The 15,938-nt window shown below is 42.8% G+C and overlaps 1 long non-coding RNA gene across 1 annotated transcript; it reads left to right on the top strand.

Annotated features, from left to right (window-relative positions):
- Positions 1-308: 308 nt before the first annotated feature.
- Positions 309-2,298, top strand: LOC113989382. Its single transcript, XR_003541245.2, has 3 exons — positions 309-602; positions 985-1,102; positions 1,759-2,298. It is a non-coding gene; the product is annotated as an uncharacterized LOC113989382 (long non-coding RNA).
- The last annotated feature ends 13,640 nt before the right edge of the window (positions 2,299-15,938 follow it).

Here is a 15,938-nt window from a genome sequence, read left to right as displayed (position 1 = left end):
AATAATTATATAATTATGTAATTTTATTATATTATCATATAATAATTTAATTCTATATCATTGTTATTAATATGTTTTATAGTTAGTACTATATTATTACAATATCTTATATTATTAGAATGATTTAATATTGTTTACAATTTAATATTTTTAATTTCTTTAAAAATATTATATATATTATTTATTTATATTTATTTTATTTATAGATGTACATATTTATATTTATATATGTATCGTTACATCTTTATATAGTTATTTTTATATATTATATTTATTTATATATATACACACTACATATAATTTTACATCTAGTTATATTTATAGATGTATATAGTTACATAGTTAGATGTATATGGATGTTTAGGTACGTATATTGATATTTGTATAGGTATAGGCTGCTTTCTCACCTCTGCTACCTTTTCCATCCCTCACTCTTCCCGCCATGCTGCCTCTGTCCCCGCTCCCTGTGCCGCCTCTGGGCTGGTGGCCGGGCCGGGGGAGCAGCAGCTCCAGCCCCAGGTCCCGGCCCCCCGCACCCCCATGGGACTGGGGGACCTTCTGGTGGCACCAGGCACCACTCCCCAAGGAGCTGCTGGAGGATGGTGAGGCTGAGGGGGCTGGGGGGGCTGAGGGGACGGCGATGCTGAAGGGACGGTGATGCTGAGGTGATGGTGGCACTGAGGGGACAGTGGGGCTGGGGGAGCTGGGGGGGATGGTGAGAGCTGAGGGGATAAGGGAGTGGCAAAGGCTGAGGCAGTTGATGGGGCTAAGGGGCCTGTGACATTGAGATGATGATGGGGTCTGAGGCAAGTGGAGGGGTCTGAAGGGACTGGGGGAGCTGAGGGGACTTGGGGGCTCTGGGTTTGCCAAGGGCATGGTGGGGCCGAGGGGATAGTGGGGGACCAACGGGGAGCACAGGGGGGTCCAAGCCTGTCCAAGCCTGCTGGGCCACAGCACATGTTCCAGACTCTCCACTTTTGCCAGGACTGCCCTGAATTCCTCGTGAGCAGCAAGAGACTGATGAGGGCCAAGAGAGAGAAGCTGACGACCACCAACCACATCTTGAACAGGGACCTGCTGCTGCTGCTGCCTGAGACCCTTGGTGAGGCCACTGGGGCTGGTGAGACGGAATGGATGTGAGGGTAGTTTGGAGTTGGAAATGGGCACTACCCCGAGTCAGGAGGGCTCCCTGCCCTTGCTGGGGGTGGTTCAGCTCAGCTCAGCTCACCCAGAGCTGGACAGGGTTGTCCTTGGGGAAGGCAGATCTGCTGGCACAGCCCGAGAGCTGTTCCCGTGTGTCCCGCTCTGCCCTCAGCAGGACAGTCTCGGCTGGGCTGCGCTGGGAACACCTTTACTCTTCGCTGGGGAGCTGGCCCAGCCCTGCCCAGGGATGTCCCTGCTCCCTGCCCAGCTCTGCGGAGGCTTAAGGAGCTCTCTGGGAGTCCGTGGGACACGATGGGTCGGTCCTGTGCAGGGACAGCTGGCGGGAGTATCCTGTGAGTTTTGTGCAGAGGGGAGGAAGACCTGGCAGGAAGTCTCCTGCCAAAGCTAGATGGTATTGCACGAGGATTGAATGAGTAGGTGAGAGCTAAATAGACAAGTTATTTCTTGTTGAAAATCCTCAGAACATGGGATTTTTTCTTTCTAACCCTCCCCGGTAGGATCTAAGATTTTGTAATCCCTGATAGAAGTGCAATTGCTGCCAAGGGAAATGTACAGGAGGACCAATGTTGACTCCATATCCCCTTTGTTTCCCAGATGTCCATCTGTACCTCTCCAGGAGGGCTGCTCTGCATGGGAGGGAGAGACCGAGGAAGAGCCTGTGAAGATGGGGCGGCTGGGATCTCTCTGTATATACTTATATTTAGAGATGTGTATAGTTATAGTTATACCTAGGTAGTTATAGGTATATAGATATTTACATATGTAGATTGAATATTTGTATAGGTATATTTATATATTTATCTAGTTATATATGTACCTAGTTGTATTTATGTATGTATCTAGTTGTATTTATATATGTATGTTATATTTCTATCTGTATTTTAGTTATAATTACATATGTGTGCAGTTGTATAGCTATGTAGTTATATTATTCTAGTTATAGGTATATGGATTTTTAGATGCATATATTAATATATGTATCTAGTAATATGTAGGTATATTGCTATATGTAGGTATATTGTTATATTTTCATTATATTTAAATATGTATAGAGTTGTATAGCTGTCTAATTATATTGATGTAGTTATAGGCCTATGGATATATTGATATTTGTATATTTATATATAGGTTCACTATGTGTATATTTATATATGTATTTATATAGTATATTTAATATGTAATTATATTTATATCTATATTGTTATGGTTATGTGTATGAAGTTATGTTTCTGTAGCTGCAGAGTTGTATAGTTTTATAATTATATTTATTTACTTATAGGTATGGTGTTATTTGGATAGGTATATTGATATTTTTGTATTAGTTTATAGGCTGTACAGTTGTAGTACTCTGGAATAAATTAACTTTTTTAACTGCAGTTAATATTTGTATATTTTTACATAGAACAGTTGTAGAAATCTAATAAATTTTTTTAAACTTAAATCGATATTTGTGTATTTATAAATCAGCACAGGTGTAGCAATTTGTAATAAATTTTATTTTTTAAACTTAAATTTACTTTTGTATGTTTATGTATCGGTAATGTGGGTGTAGAAATGTGCAATAAATTTAATTTTTAAACTGAAATAAATGTTGATTTGTGTTTTTTGAAGCAATTAGCAGACTTTTGAAGATTTTGGCAGCGGACTGGGGGAAAATATCAAGACATGCACAGCAGATCCCCCTGTTCCAGTAAAGCTGGGAAATGAAACCATAGATTTTGGATAGACAGTGGAGTCACATGTTCAGTGATAACCCACTGCAAGGGCCCACTAAGAGAATTGACTCCACTCAATGTAGAACAAACCAGGAGCAAACCCAGCAAGGTTAAATCCATACCCTGTCAGACTGGAAGTCCCTCACAGACGGCTCAGGGAGTTCCAACTGAACTTAATCCCTGACAGAAGCAAACAGGGACTCTGAGCTAGCTCTGCTCTGTTTGGCGGTGTGTTGGCAAACCAACTGGAACAGTGGTGGATAACAATACCAGTGTAACTGCTGCAACATGTGGATGAATGAAGATCAATTGATAGAAATGTTGAAACGTTCCAAAATCCAGAAGGATGGTGGATAACTGAGAATTAACAAGTTCTTGTAACCACTAAAATGATAGAAGCCCTTTTTTGAGAAGTTCCACAAAGGAACTCGCATGGATGGTGATGCTACGATAAGTAGTATCAGAAGACATCAGTATCTTCTTGGTTTAGTGGATATATTTTCAGGACACAGGCTATGATCACCCCCTACTCACATAAGCCCCTTCCTCACACACTGCACAATAAAACAAGTGTGCATGGTATCTTCAAATGGAGACAAGAGAAGGCAAAGCCGATGACTGAGGACTTAGCTTATGGAACAGGAAATGCTGTTTTTCTATAGTTGGAAGGATGTACAAATGAGCCCCTGGCATACTGGAGGTGTGCTGGCTCTGCGGATTCACCTCCTTGCACCATCTCTGCACAGGTTGAAATAAAACCAGATAACTCTGTGTGTGGATCCACTGCTTGCACAGCAGCTGAAAGAGCCTGGGTTTGGGACAACATTAATAGGCTGCCAAGGAGGCTGTGAAATAGATGTTATTGAAAGTTTTTTAAAAAAATTAGCTCAGATGTGCCCTAAGCTTCTGGCTAGACTGTTTCCAATAGCTTGTTATGGACTTCCTTGGAAACACTATCCTGTGACTCAAAAAAAGCAGCCATCCAGACATGATGAGCATCACAGGAGATCATGTGTCCTTATGCGGGCACAAGGACTGGTCACATATGTTGTTCTGATAGCTATCAGTGAGATAAATATCAGGAATACTTTATTTACAGTGGAATTTCTTTTAAAGTGAAGGTGACTTCTTGGGATCTCTTCCCGCCATAGGTTTTGTCATTTTTTTTTCAAAAAAGGAAGACCTTTATCCCCTTAAAATAATAGAATTATGATTAGAATTTCTAGTACAGAAAAGCTTTTAAAGCTATAATTTATTAATCTATGCCACAGATCAGTGTGAAACTGTGACCTGTTGAAAGAATTTAAGGGACTGAATATTTCATATGCAGATCAGAATATTTCTGGCAATAAGAAAAAGAAGTCCTATAAAAGACAAAGAAAATCCTTAACACACTAACAATTTCAACAATAAATAGAGAGGGCACTAATGTCTTTATCCACGATGTGGAATACTTTTACCTTCAGGGATACCAGGACTTATTTGCTGACAATGCTGCCCTTTTTTTTAAGGTCTCAAGAAAGTACATGCTTTGTCCATACTAGGAGCAGAAAAAAGTCACCTCTGGAAAGAAGTTCAGAAGAACATGTGCTCCCATCTGAATATATGTGCTACAGCTGCGTTTACAGGCAAGTACATATGTACTGCAAGTGATTAAGTTTGTACAGGCTTGATGCCGGCTTGTGTTAAGCTGGTGTGTCAGCAAAAACAATAGAACTACCCATGATTTGTATGTAAACCAACTCTTTGGCAAAGACATGCCTCTTGTCATTTTTGTCAAGAAACTTTTGAGATTTAGGGCTTGTTGTTGTCACTGATCCCTTTTTCCAGTCTAACCCCTCAGGGCTGGTCAGGTTCTGCACTCTTTTCCACTCAGCAACTGAACACATTTCCTGCCATCCAGGCTCCTGCCCATGTCAGGGTCATGCACAGACCGGTTCTGCAGCCTCCAGAGAAGAGCAGGCTGAGGGAGGAAAGGCAGTAGACAGTCACTGGGGTCTTGAGAGGAATGAGAGCAATCCAAAATAGGACCTCTGCTGTGTTGTGAGGATAAGAGTGATAAACCCAGCAATCTTCTGTGTGAGACTGGACCCACCCATGAATATGAGTGTGGAAATCTGACTCATAAAAAACTGAGAAAAAATTGTCCTTTAGTATCTGCCAAAGGCTGGATGGGGCTCTGATCCACCTAGTCTAGCAGAAGATGTCCCCATGGCAGAGGTCTTGGAACAGGATGATCTTTAAGGTCCCTTTCAACCCAAACCATTCTGTGATTCTGTTAATTACAAAACCATACACCTGATGACAAATCAAACACAACAGCCATGGATGCCCCACTACATTATTGGAGGTTGCTGTAGTCACTTGTGTCACCTGGAGACAGTTTTGTATTTGGAAAGACTTTCAGGGTCCTACTGTGTCTATAGGTAACTTTTCCTGGTTCAGTAACACAAGAGACGTCAGAACAGACTATTTGCGAGCACAGTATTGTTTAACCTGCCTGTGAGCCTGATGAGAGAAGTCTATTTGTGTTATTGCAGCGTCTTCCATACACTGTACAGGTAGTGGGTTATATTTGTTTTACCTTTTGAATATGCAATGTTCATACACAATGCTATATGCATAAATACTAACATTAAGTCCCAATTCCCTCTTTGCACAAGGATATCTAATCATCAGAAACATTTAACAAGGAACCGTATTAGCTTCAGGCTTGATAGTGTGGGTTGAATAAGTGGGAAAAAGTGGGAGATGAATAATGGTAATGCTTAATAAATTCCACTCTTTCCAGTTGCAGTTTGTCCTTTATCAACCCTGTTCCATAGAAATCCCTTGTTTACAGGAGAGACTAAATGAAATTCCTGAATACAGATGAGAATTTTGCAATTCAGGCTGATTAAAAGGGGAGTTTTCTGTTATTGTGAAAAGACAATGTAAATGTGTAAATGACCTGTTTGCTGTATATTCTGGAGGAGGCTTTGCAGTTAAGAATGAAAAGGAAAAAAACAGTTCTCTTAAAAAGTACCATAAAAGAGTTCTTTATATTATCAAACAGCTACACTGACATTGACCTCCACTATTACATATGTACAATCACCCTTTGCATGGCTTAATTTGGCCATAACTTTGAGCTGCAATTCCGAAATCACATAAAATATGCTGTGAACAATGGAGGAGAGGAGAAATACCAACATTTCTCATCAGCCTTTTGGATTGGAAGGGCTGTTTCATTTATGCTCCCTTAACTGTCAGCCTCAGGTCTGCTGTGCAAACAGTTCTACACTGAACCTTACGTACTTTTCTAACACCAACATAGGTGCAAACCTGTAAAATCTTCCAAGCATCACACTGATTTAGACTGACAGAACTTACACAGAAATTCCTTTACCTGCTTCTGCAAATCCTTCTTCATTTCCAAAGTTGAAAGACATTTCCTCAGTGGAAGTGGAATTAGTGCCTTGCTCTCTGGATGTGGTAGTGTTTTACACCTGTCTTGCCAGGTAAAGGGGTAGCAAATTTGTTCTTACTGGCCATTACAGTTAAATCTTTGGTCTGAGACCAAAAGGAAAATGTTAATTTAAGAAGCAATTTTGCTTGGATTTTTTTCACGTGTGAACAAACTCTGGTCTGCTGACAAGAATGATACTGTCCTTGTGAGTACAAACCTCCCTGAGAGGTGAACAATCACAGAGGTCACATCTGCAGATGAAAACCCACCATACCATTAATTTGATGTAAACACAAGTGACACAGCTCTTCATCCTCAGCAAGGACTTGCCATTGCAAAGGCATTATTAACATGCAGAGCTCTTGTTTACAACTGTTATTAAAATGCCGGACAAAGCAGCCAACCAAATCCCTTTATCCTTCTGTGCCTCTTGCTGTTGCTGCTGAGAAAGGAAGAGGAAGAGCCCTTCAGGGTAAATAGAGGAGACTTTCCAATAGGGAGAAGCTTCTTCTTTTGTATTTCAATGACAACAGAGGGTTTTGTCTTGAATCTCTGTGTCAGCAGCTGCAGAAACGCTGAGAAGTTGTGTTTGGTCATCACGAGGAGGATATGAACAACCCAGATTTTTTCTACTCTGAAATCCAGAGGCTTTAGGCAGTGACATGACCTTCTGCAGGAATATGGAGACAAAAATAGAACCACATATGCCAATGTCCAACAACAAATATCATCAAAACTTCTTCTGAACTATTAAATAGTTCAGGAATTCTCCAGTGCTCATATTTGGGGAATTGACAGTAAATCTGACCATAGCTGTGTCAATTCACACTGAATTCAGTGCAGCTTGACCAACAGACACCAAAAACCTGTGGAAGAGCATCTAAGTCATAAAGCAGCACATGACTCACTGTAGGTTGAAGGACAAGTCAATGCTGAAAGATGAGCACTGCTGAGGTGGTGGTTGCATCCCCAGGTTTAACAAAAGAGGAGGTTCTGGAGGCTTTTTCTACATTCAGGTACAGGTAGTTGTTCCCATCTCTCCACTCTGTTGCATCTACACAGTGTTAATACAGCTCTATGCTGAGCAGGGCAAGGGAGTGATGGAACTGGAAAACAGCCTGGAAAAACTGAGTGATGAATGTGACCCTCTACTTTAAAAATATGGCCTTGGAACAGCCCAGGGTGGAAGGGACCTGGGAAGATCATGTGGTCCAACTTTTTGGTGGAAAGGCAGGGAGCCTTTTTAGATTATCCAGAACCCTGTCCAATGCATCTTGAAAACCTCCAGCAATGGGGACTCTACCACATCCCTGGGGAAGTTGTTCTAGCAAATACTTGTTCTTACTGTAAAAAATTTCTTTCTTGTGTTGACATGAAACCCCTCCAGGGTTACTTGTTTGTGTTGCTCCTTGTTGTCTCCATGTGTCTCTTTGTGAGTAGAGATCCTCCACCCTCTTTGTAGCTCCCTTATATGTACCAGAGTAATGTGGTAAGGTCCCTCTCTTAGGAGAATCTGGATTGTCTTCTCTCCTTTCTCGAAGACTTCCCCCACCGTGTTCCCCCATACAGTGATGTCGTCAATGTACTGTAGGTGCTCTGGAACCTTTTCCAATGCAGTCTGGATCAGTCCATGGCAAATGCTGGGACTGTGTTTCCACCCCTGAGGCAGTCGATTCCAGGTGTACTGCACACCTCTCCAAGTGAAAGCAAATTGTGGCCTGCACTCCGCTGCCAAAGGAATGGAGAAAAAGGCATTGGCAATGTCAATGGTGGCATACCACTTGGCTTCCTTGGACTCCAGCTCATACTGGAGCTCCAGCATGTCCGGCACAGCAGCACTCAGGGGTGGTGTGACTTCATTGAGTCCACGGTAATCCACCGTCAGCCTCCACTCTCCGCTGGACTTACGCACTGGCCATATAGGGCTATTAAAGGGTGAGCGAGTCTTGCTGACCACCCCCTGGGTCTCCAGGTCACGGATCATCTTATGTATAGGGGTCACAGAGTCTCGGTCGGTGCGGTATTGCCGACGGTGCACTGTTGCTGTGGCTATCGGTACCAATTGTTCTTCAACCTTCAGCAGTCCCACAGCAGAGGGGTCCTCTGAGAGACCAGGCAAGGTGTTCAACTGTCTAATTTCCTCCGTCTCCACAGCAGCTATACCAAAAGCCCAACGAAGTCCTTTTGGGTCTTTGAAATACCCACTCCTCAGGTAATCTATGCCAAGGATGCACGGGGCCTCTGGGCCAGTCACGATGGGGTGTCTGTGCCATTCCTTCCCAGTCAGGCTCACTTCAGCTTCCAGTACAGTCAGCTGTTGGGATCCCCCTGTCACCCCAGAAATGGAGATGGATTCTGCCCCTACGTATCTTGATGGCATTAAAGTACATTGTGCGCCAGTGTCCACTAAGGCCTTATACCTTTGTGGCTCTGATGTGCCAGGCCACCGAATCCACACTGTCCAATAGACTCGATTGTCCCTCTCCTCTACCTGGCTAGAGGCAGGGCACCCCTAGTCCTGGTCATGGTACTCATTGTGCTCTTCTTGTGGGTATGACCTGGAGGTCCCTTCAAGAGGATCAGACGTATCATCATTCCTGTACCGTCTGGAGTCTTGCCCACGAGAGACTGGAGCAGCGTTTACCCTTGAAGAGTTCCTTGTGGTACTTGTTCCTCTTTTCAGTTCACGTACCCGGGCTGCTAAGGAAGGGGTGGGTTTCCCATCCCACTTCCTCATATCTTCTCTGTGCTCACGGAGGTAAAACCATAGATCGCCACGTGGAGTGTACCTTCTCTCCTTAGCTGGGGGACGCTGGCTCCTAATAGCAGAGACTCTTGTTTGTCCTGGCGAGATATGGAACATCCCTTCCTTAATTTCTTCCCTTAACTTCTGGTGTCCCTCTTCAATATTCTCTTCCAGGCTTCGGACATGTTCAGCCAGTTTGGTTTCCACAGATGAGACGTGGGCTCGTAATGGGGCAGTGACAGTGTCTTCATAGATCCTGAGTTTACTAACCAATGCTCCCACCTTGTCCTCTCCCTCCCTCCATTGCAGCGTTGCTAAGTAGCGGGAATACATTTCTGGCCCGAGTCGTGCAAACTTTAACCACATCTGGGAGGTGCACTGTACACCATCTGGACTTCTAGGGAATCTTTCATCCTCTGAAAAGATTATCTCCAGTACAGCTAATTCTCTTAAGCACCAAATACCTTGTTCCATCGTGTTCCACTGTCCTTGCTGTACGTGGAGGTCCTCCTTGCAAAGGTATCTCTCCCTCACACTGCACAACAGTCGCCACCAGAGGCTGAGAGTCTCCTGCCTCCTTCCAATCCCCTGATCAATGACTACATCTCGAGACAGGGACCCCAGCTGTCTGGCATCACTCCCATCTAGGATTGTATCATTAGTTGCGGCATCCCAGATTTGGAGCAGCCAGGTCAGAATGGACTCGTTCGCCTGTCGTGTGAACTCTCTCCGGAGCTCACGTAGCTCACCCAGGGATAGGGACTGAGTGATTATTTCTGGCTCCGTCTCTTCCGGTGGATGTGAGAGTCCTGTTTCTTCGTCATCATTTGCTATACGGACTGATTTAGTCTTTGATTTCCTTTTCTGGACAGGGGCGACTGCTATTGGTTTCGGTTGTTCTTCTGGCTCCTCGATGGTTTGTGTGGACACGGTGCCTGTGGATTTGCTCCTTCTCTCCTCCCCCTGACAGTGCTGTACCATGTCAAGTAGTGTCTGGTAGGCAGTGGCCAGGGCCCAGCAGGTTGCTGTGAGCTGGCCATCTCTGGAGCTGCCAGAATATTTTCCCTTTACCAGTCTTATCATGCTAACAGGATCCTGCAGTTGTTCAGGGGTGAATTTCCAGATCACTGGAGGAGAAAACTTCTCCAAATACTGGCCGATGTCCTCCCACTTCCCGTGCCACTCAGCATTATCCACTCCCAGGGCAGGCGTCCAAACAACCTCCCTAGAAGGCCCTGTTCTGACCCTAAACATGGTGTACACAGTACAGAGCAGACAGAGCAACACTAACAATAACATTATACTGTCCTTAACATCAAAAGGGAACTCAACATTTCCAAAAACTGTTGTAACAGGCCTGAAGGGGAAGAAGGAGGTGAGAGGCTGGAAACAACCATCCCCCCCTGTTCCCCCAAAGGGCTGGGTACGATTTTTAATGAGGCCCCAGAGGTAGCAACCCAAACCAGGACAGGCAAACAGGACTGAATATACATTTACAATGAAACTCATTGCTTCTGATGTTAGAATGACATAAACATAATATACTAATAAAGCAATTTGGATCCCTCTCCCTGGTCTTAAAGAGAGCATCAAAACAGGCAAATAGTACCCCATCTGTGGAAATATGAACAGGTTCAAATACAACATCCATGTGAATGCATCAAACAACATGGTGACCAGGGAGTTTCTATATCCAAATAGACAAATGCTTAAAATGAAATTGTGATTCTGACTTCTCTCTCTCTGCCCCATATTGGGCGCCAAAATGTGCTGGTTTAAAAGTTAACCAGCAGGGGAAATGAACTCAACTAAAAAGAGAGATTATAAGTCAGAATAACAATTTATTAAAATAGTACAATAAGTACAATTATACAGACAAACAATTGGTCTTAACCCACAAACCCAAATGTATAACCCAGCACCCTGGGGCATGAACAAAGTGGTGTTCCTTGGGCCGCCCCCCGAGTCCAGAGTAAAGGGAGAAGGGGGAAAAACCTGCTGGTGGGAGAGCTGTTGCAGTCTGGTCAAAAGTGGTGATTGCAGTCCAGTTTGAGGGTGGTGGTCTCAGTCTGTTTGAGAGCGGTGAGCTGCAGTCTTCCTCTGGATCCCACGAGTGGTGAAAAGTTCTGAAACTCCAGGTTTATATATTCTCCAGTTCAGGCAGGAATGGTCAATCCTTCCCTCAGAGCGGGGAATTCCATAAAAGGAATGGTGAATCCTTCCCTCAGAGTGGGGAATTCCATAAAAGGGTATGAGGATGCTCAGAGTAGGGAATTCCATAAAAGGGTTTGAGGACAGGGACATCCCCCCACCTCGCAGGCCCCTCCCCCCCCCGACAACAGTTTCTGGGAAATGGCATGGAGGGCCATAGAATACACAGTTTTGGGCTACACCCATCCAGTGATGAATCGGTCCCAGCTGTTCTAACTAGGACACTTTTGCAAAACAATATGTCCTTTTAAAAATGTCTATTGTTATCTGAATTAAACACAAAAATTGTAATGAAAAGAGAAAAAAAAACAACTCCATGGTTTGCACATAGTCCATTAATTATGTTGTATTCTCATTAATAATTTGATTACAAGAACACTGTAATTTTCACTGGCACCATTAAAAAGGCACAGCACAAATTCTATAAGGCACTTTGGAATCAGGATCTGGATGTCCTCCAGCAACCACTGAGCTAGGTTTGGATTTCAATGATGGTGTAGTGATTTGTACCAGCTGAGTTTCTAGCTTATCCTCTTTTGTAATCTAGCTGTGTCTGCAATTTCCATGTTAATTAATTTCATCCTAAAGAGTTTCCTGCTAATCAGCATTAATGTAAAGTTATCACTTTCACCAGTGGATTTCTTGGAATCTTGTGTAGTTCTAATCATTCTATGTTTAAATACTCACCCCAGATCTTTCAACAACCTGCTTACTTCAAAAAAAAGAACCCAAGAACACTGAACAAGTATTCATAACTGTTTTGAAAAATCAGCTTTTATTATATTTATTTTAATGAATTATATTTATATTTATTTTAATGAATATAGTTATGCTCTGTATGGGCTTGATGATGATCCTTATCCTATCTTCTCTGATGCAGAACAACTACAATTCTTTGCAGATTTCTTGCGTCTTTTCAAATGCAAATATTATGCATATTCTTCCCTTTCATCCTGACCATAGGATAAGAAGAGATAGTAAACAACTATAAATTTCTTACTTGTCGTTGTTAAAGTCGGGGACAGCCAATGCGACATAGAATCATCTTCCAAAGTAGGGACAGGATTACAAGAAGGCTGCAATCACTTTATTGTAACAGGTTGCAAACATTTATACTTTTCACACATCACACATGTTAACTTTCTATTGGTGCCTTCATAGATCAGGCCACACACATGTCGCTTTCTATTGGTATACATAAATCAGGCCATCAGGTCATCCACATGTCAACCTGCTACTGGTACTTTCATGTATACACACACCAGGATTGGTTGCAAAATAGTAAACACAGTTTTTGTCGAGTCATCCTGACTTGCAGAAAGTACAGGAAGTCCATTTCTGTTTTCCATCTTCTTCCTTTCTGAAAGTTGCCCACATTCCTCTGCATGCTGTGTTCTCCTCCTTTCAGGGGTATACTGTAATCCGGTTTATGTCCACTGCTTCGTCGATAAATGCTAGGCTGCTGGCAACCCTGCTAAGCTTGCTGTCAACCCTGACACTTACTCTGATAAAAATATCAAACAGAAAGACTAGATTCAAATTCTGTTATTTTGTTACTAAATTATATCAGAATCGATAGATCAGGGAAGGTTTAAAATATTACTACAAGACCAGAATATATCTATGTGCACACATCTCTGTCTTCTGCACTTAAACTCCGGTTTCTGAGACGTATTCATTTAGTAGTCTTGCAATTCAGAGTTGTGCTTCAGATTTGCGTTTTGTTGAACAGTTTTGTAAATGTCAGCCTGACAACCTACAGGTCAGGGTTACACACCTGAATTTACAAGTCTGCAGTACCAGGCTGAACTGGACCCCTGAAATCACTCACCACATCTGGTTTTGCCTTTCCCTTTTTGCTACAGAGCAAATAAAAAATAAAATATGGCTTTCAGACTGAACCATCAGTAGCCTATTGTGTACAAAAGCCATCTCTCAAACTGCAGATCTACTTCACACCTGGAAACAAACCATTTAAGTCCATTTTATTATTTTTAATTTGGACTGCTCAGGTGGTGACTTACAAGCAAAAACATGGCAGAAGGAAGACAGAAAAAAAAGGATACCTAAGGCTGAATTCTCTTCTGTTTTCAGCTGCAACACTTAAGAAAACACGATGAAACACATCTGGCATTAAACAGATTAAGTCTGTAGGATTTTTTTTTTAAATAAGGAAAAGTAGTTAATCTACACCGCCTTTGTTTTTGTTCCTCTGCCTAAGCACCATTGGAATGTGGGAGTCCAAAAGGGTGAGCTTTCCCCTCCCAACACTTCCCTGCTGTTCTGGTAATTTATGGATTGGGATTGGCTTCCTTTCGGAGATTACTCAGTGAAACCAATTCCACACACTGGAGTTCTTCATATCATCTAGAATCACTTGACTATCACAGACTACCTACCAGTGCTGAGGAAATAGAAAACCAAGTAAAAACAAGAACTTGTGTCTCTGTAACTATCTAAAAGCAGTGAGAAAAAAGACCACCTGATAATCGGAAGGATTTAGCCCTCAGTGCAGCCACGTTCCTGCTCCTCCCCTCCCTGGAATTGTCAAATTAATTACTTTTAATATTCCCAAGGTATTAATGGTTCAGACTGGGGACTGTTCATGTGCCATAACTGTTCTTCATAAATGTTTTAAAGGATAGGGACCCAATTCCACTGAGGTCAATTAGAAGTTTCCAAACAAACTCTTCCTTCCCCTCCTGGCAGTCGTGTGCAGGTTGTCAGAAGCTGACCCTGGGCTTTTATCTTAAAATTATATGAAAAGTGATTTTCCTGTGGGAAGAACTGTCACTGGAGAATTGGTGGGTTATACTGAATGGGATGAGACTCAGGTGAAAAAATTCATTTAGGGCCATATTTTCAGACCTGCTGAACACAATTCTACCTGAAGTTAAACAGGTTTTGGTGGTCATTAACTCCAAAAACAAACCCAGAATTGGTCACAGCTCTCATTTTGCCTCAGGCTGATGTTGACCAGAATTAGGTTTAGAGGAGTGCGGAAGTGCATTGCAAAGTGGTTTTTTTCTGCAAAGTGTGTAACAAAATGAAGTGGTATGATATGATAAAGAATGTTCTGGCTTATTTATGTCTTAACTTCATGCCCAGGGAGTGTCTGACTTAAATAAAATTCATTTTACATAGACCTTAAACTTTAAATAACTCAAAGCATATTTCTTCACAGTAAAAATATAGTAAGTCTTTGGTGTTGAAAATGCAGGATGAGTTGTAAAATACCTGGGCAAATATGGATTTGTTTGTTTTTTCCCATTCTGGATGGCCAGCAGATAAATACCACTGTGGTTTGGTGTAGAAACCCATTTCAAATTTCAGTTGTACCTCTGAACTTGCAATGTGGTTTGATGTTTGTTGTTTTCACGACAATAAAGAAAAACGAGTTCTGTCTTTTTGAGGTGGGGCTGTGTGGTGGGTTTTAGTGTTTGTTTGGGTTTTTAATTTATTTTATTTTTTATGACTCTCACATCTTACACCTTATTAATAGTAGCACCATATAATTAAATCAAATCTTTAACTGCAATGTGGAAGTTACAAATTTGGCAGCTGATTGCTACTGTCCTGTTCTGTGTAACATTGCTCTGTGTGGAGCCTCTGTTGCCAGGGGTCCCTATTTCACTGTCCATGGAGATTCAATTGCATGGCTCACATGTCAGAAAGAGAGTGTTCATTACAATTAAATTTATTGCCTGAGCTTTTCTAGTGCAAGTACTTGAGGCATGTTTTCTGACATTGTTGGATTTTCTCAGCTTCTGTTGATATTTGTTATTTTATAACCAAATGTTCCCAGATCTGATTTCACAAGATTTTGTAACTGGCCTCATATTTTTCTCATGGCTTTTTTGATCATGTGGCAGAACTGAAGGCAGTATATTTGGGTGAGGAATGCCGTGGTTGCTTTACTTAGAAAGTGCAGGGGGAGGGAGAAGCCAAAGGCTGAGAGCTAAAATCCCCTGAGGAGATTCAGCATCAGTTTCAAGGGTGGATTCGAGTCCCTGGTGAAATTCGTGCAGGGCATCTCAGAAGCAGGGTCGAGGGGGAAGTGAGGGGGTTTTTTTGTTGATTTTTTTTTTTAGCTCGTGAAAGGGGGTTCAAGTCCCTCCTAGCACTTGGAAGGATGGGACATAACCCTGGCACGGCAAAGGGGCCACCACTGGCAGAGGCTGTGCAGAGGAGGGAGGGGGTGTCCAATGGGGCCACAGCGTTATCCCGGGAACCGCAGCATTATCCCAGGGGCCGCAGTCCCACTGTGCAGGAGGGATGCTCCTGGATGCTCACCCGGAGCAGAATGCTCACCTGGAGCAGGATGATCCATGTTGCTCCAGTTTGCTCACCTGAAGCAGCAGTTCCACATAGGATGCTCTCCCAGGATCTGCCAATGGATTGCAGCAATTCCCATTCCTGCAGCAGTGCCTGGCGAGTGGATTCCCCGGTCTCAGGTACTATGGGTCTGTGGGAAGGATGGCATCAGGCATGTGGGAACAGTGTGGATGCGACCAGCCGGCCCCATCCTTTGGGAACAAGGACTATGGAAAATCGTGTGCTGTGTGGTGTGAAAGAGGTGGTGTCTAATGTAGGGTGGTTCCTTCAAGTCACTTGAACCTAAAAGTTGATTTAAACTTTTTTTTTTTTAATGGGC

The sequence above is a fragment of the Pipra filicauda genome, unplaced genomic scaffold (genome assembly GCF_003945595.2).
Source record: "Pipra filicauda isolate LSUMZ 115617 unplaced genomic scaffold, ASM394559v2 scaffold440_size556015_pilon, whole genome shotgun sequence".
Lineage (NCBI taxonomy): Eukaryota > Metazoa > Chordata > Aves > Passeriformes > Pipridae > Pipra > Pipra filicauda.
This window is presented reverse-complemented; position numbering and strand designations above follow the sequence as displayed.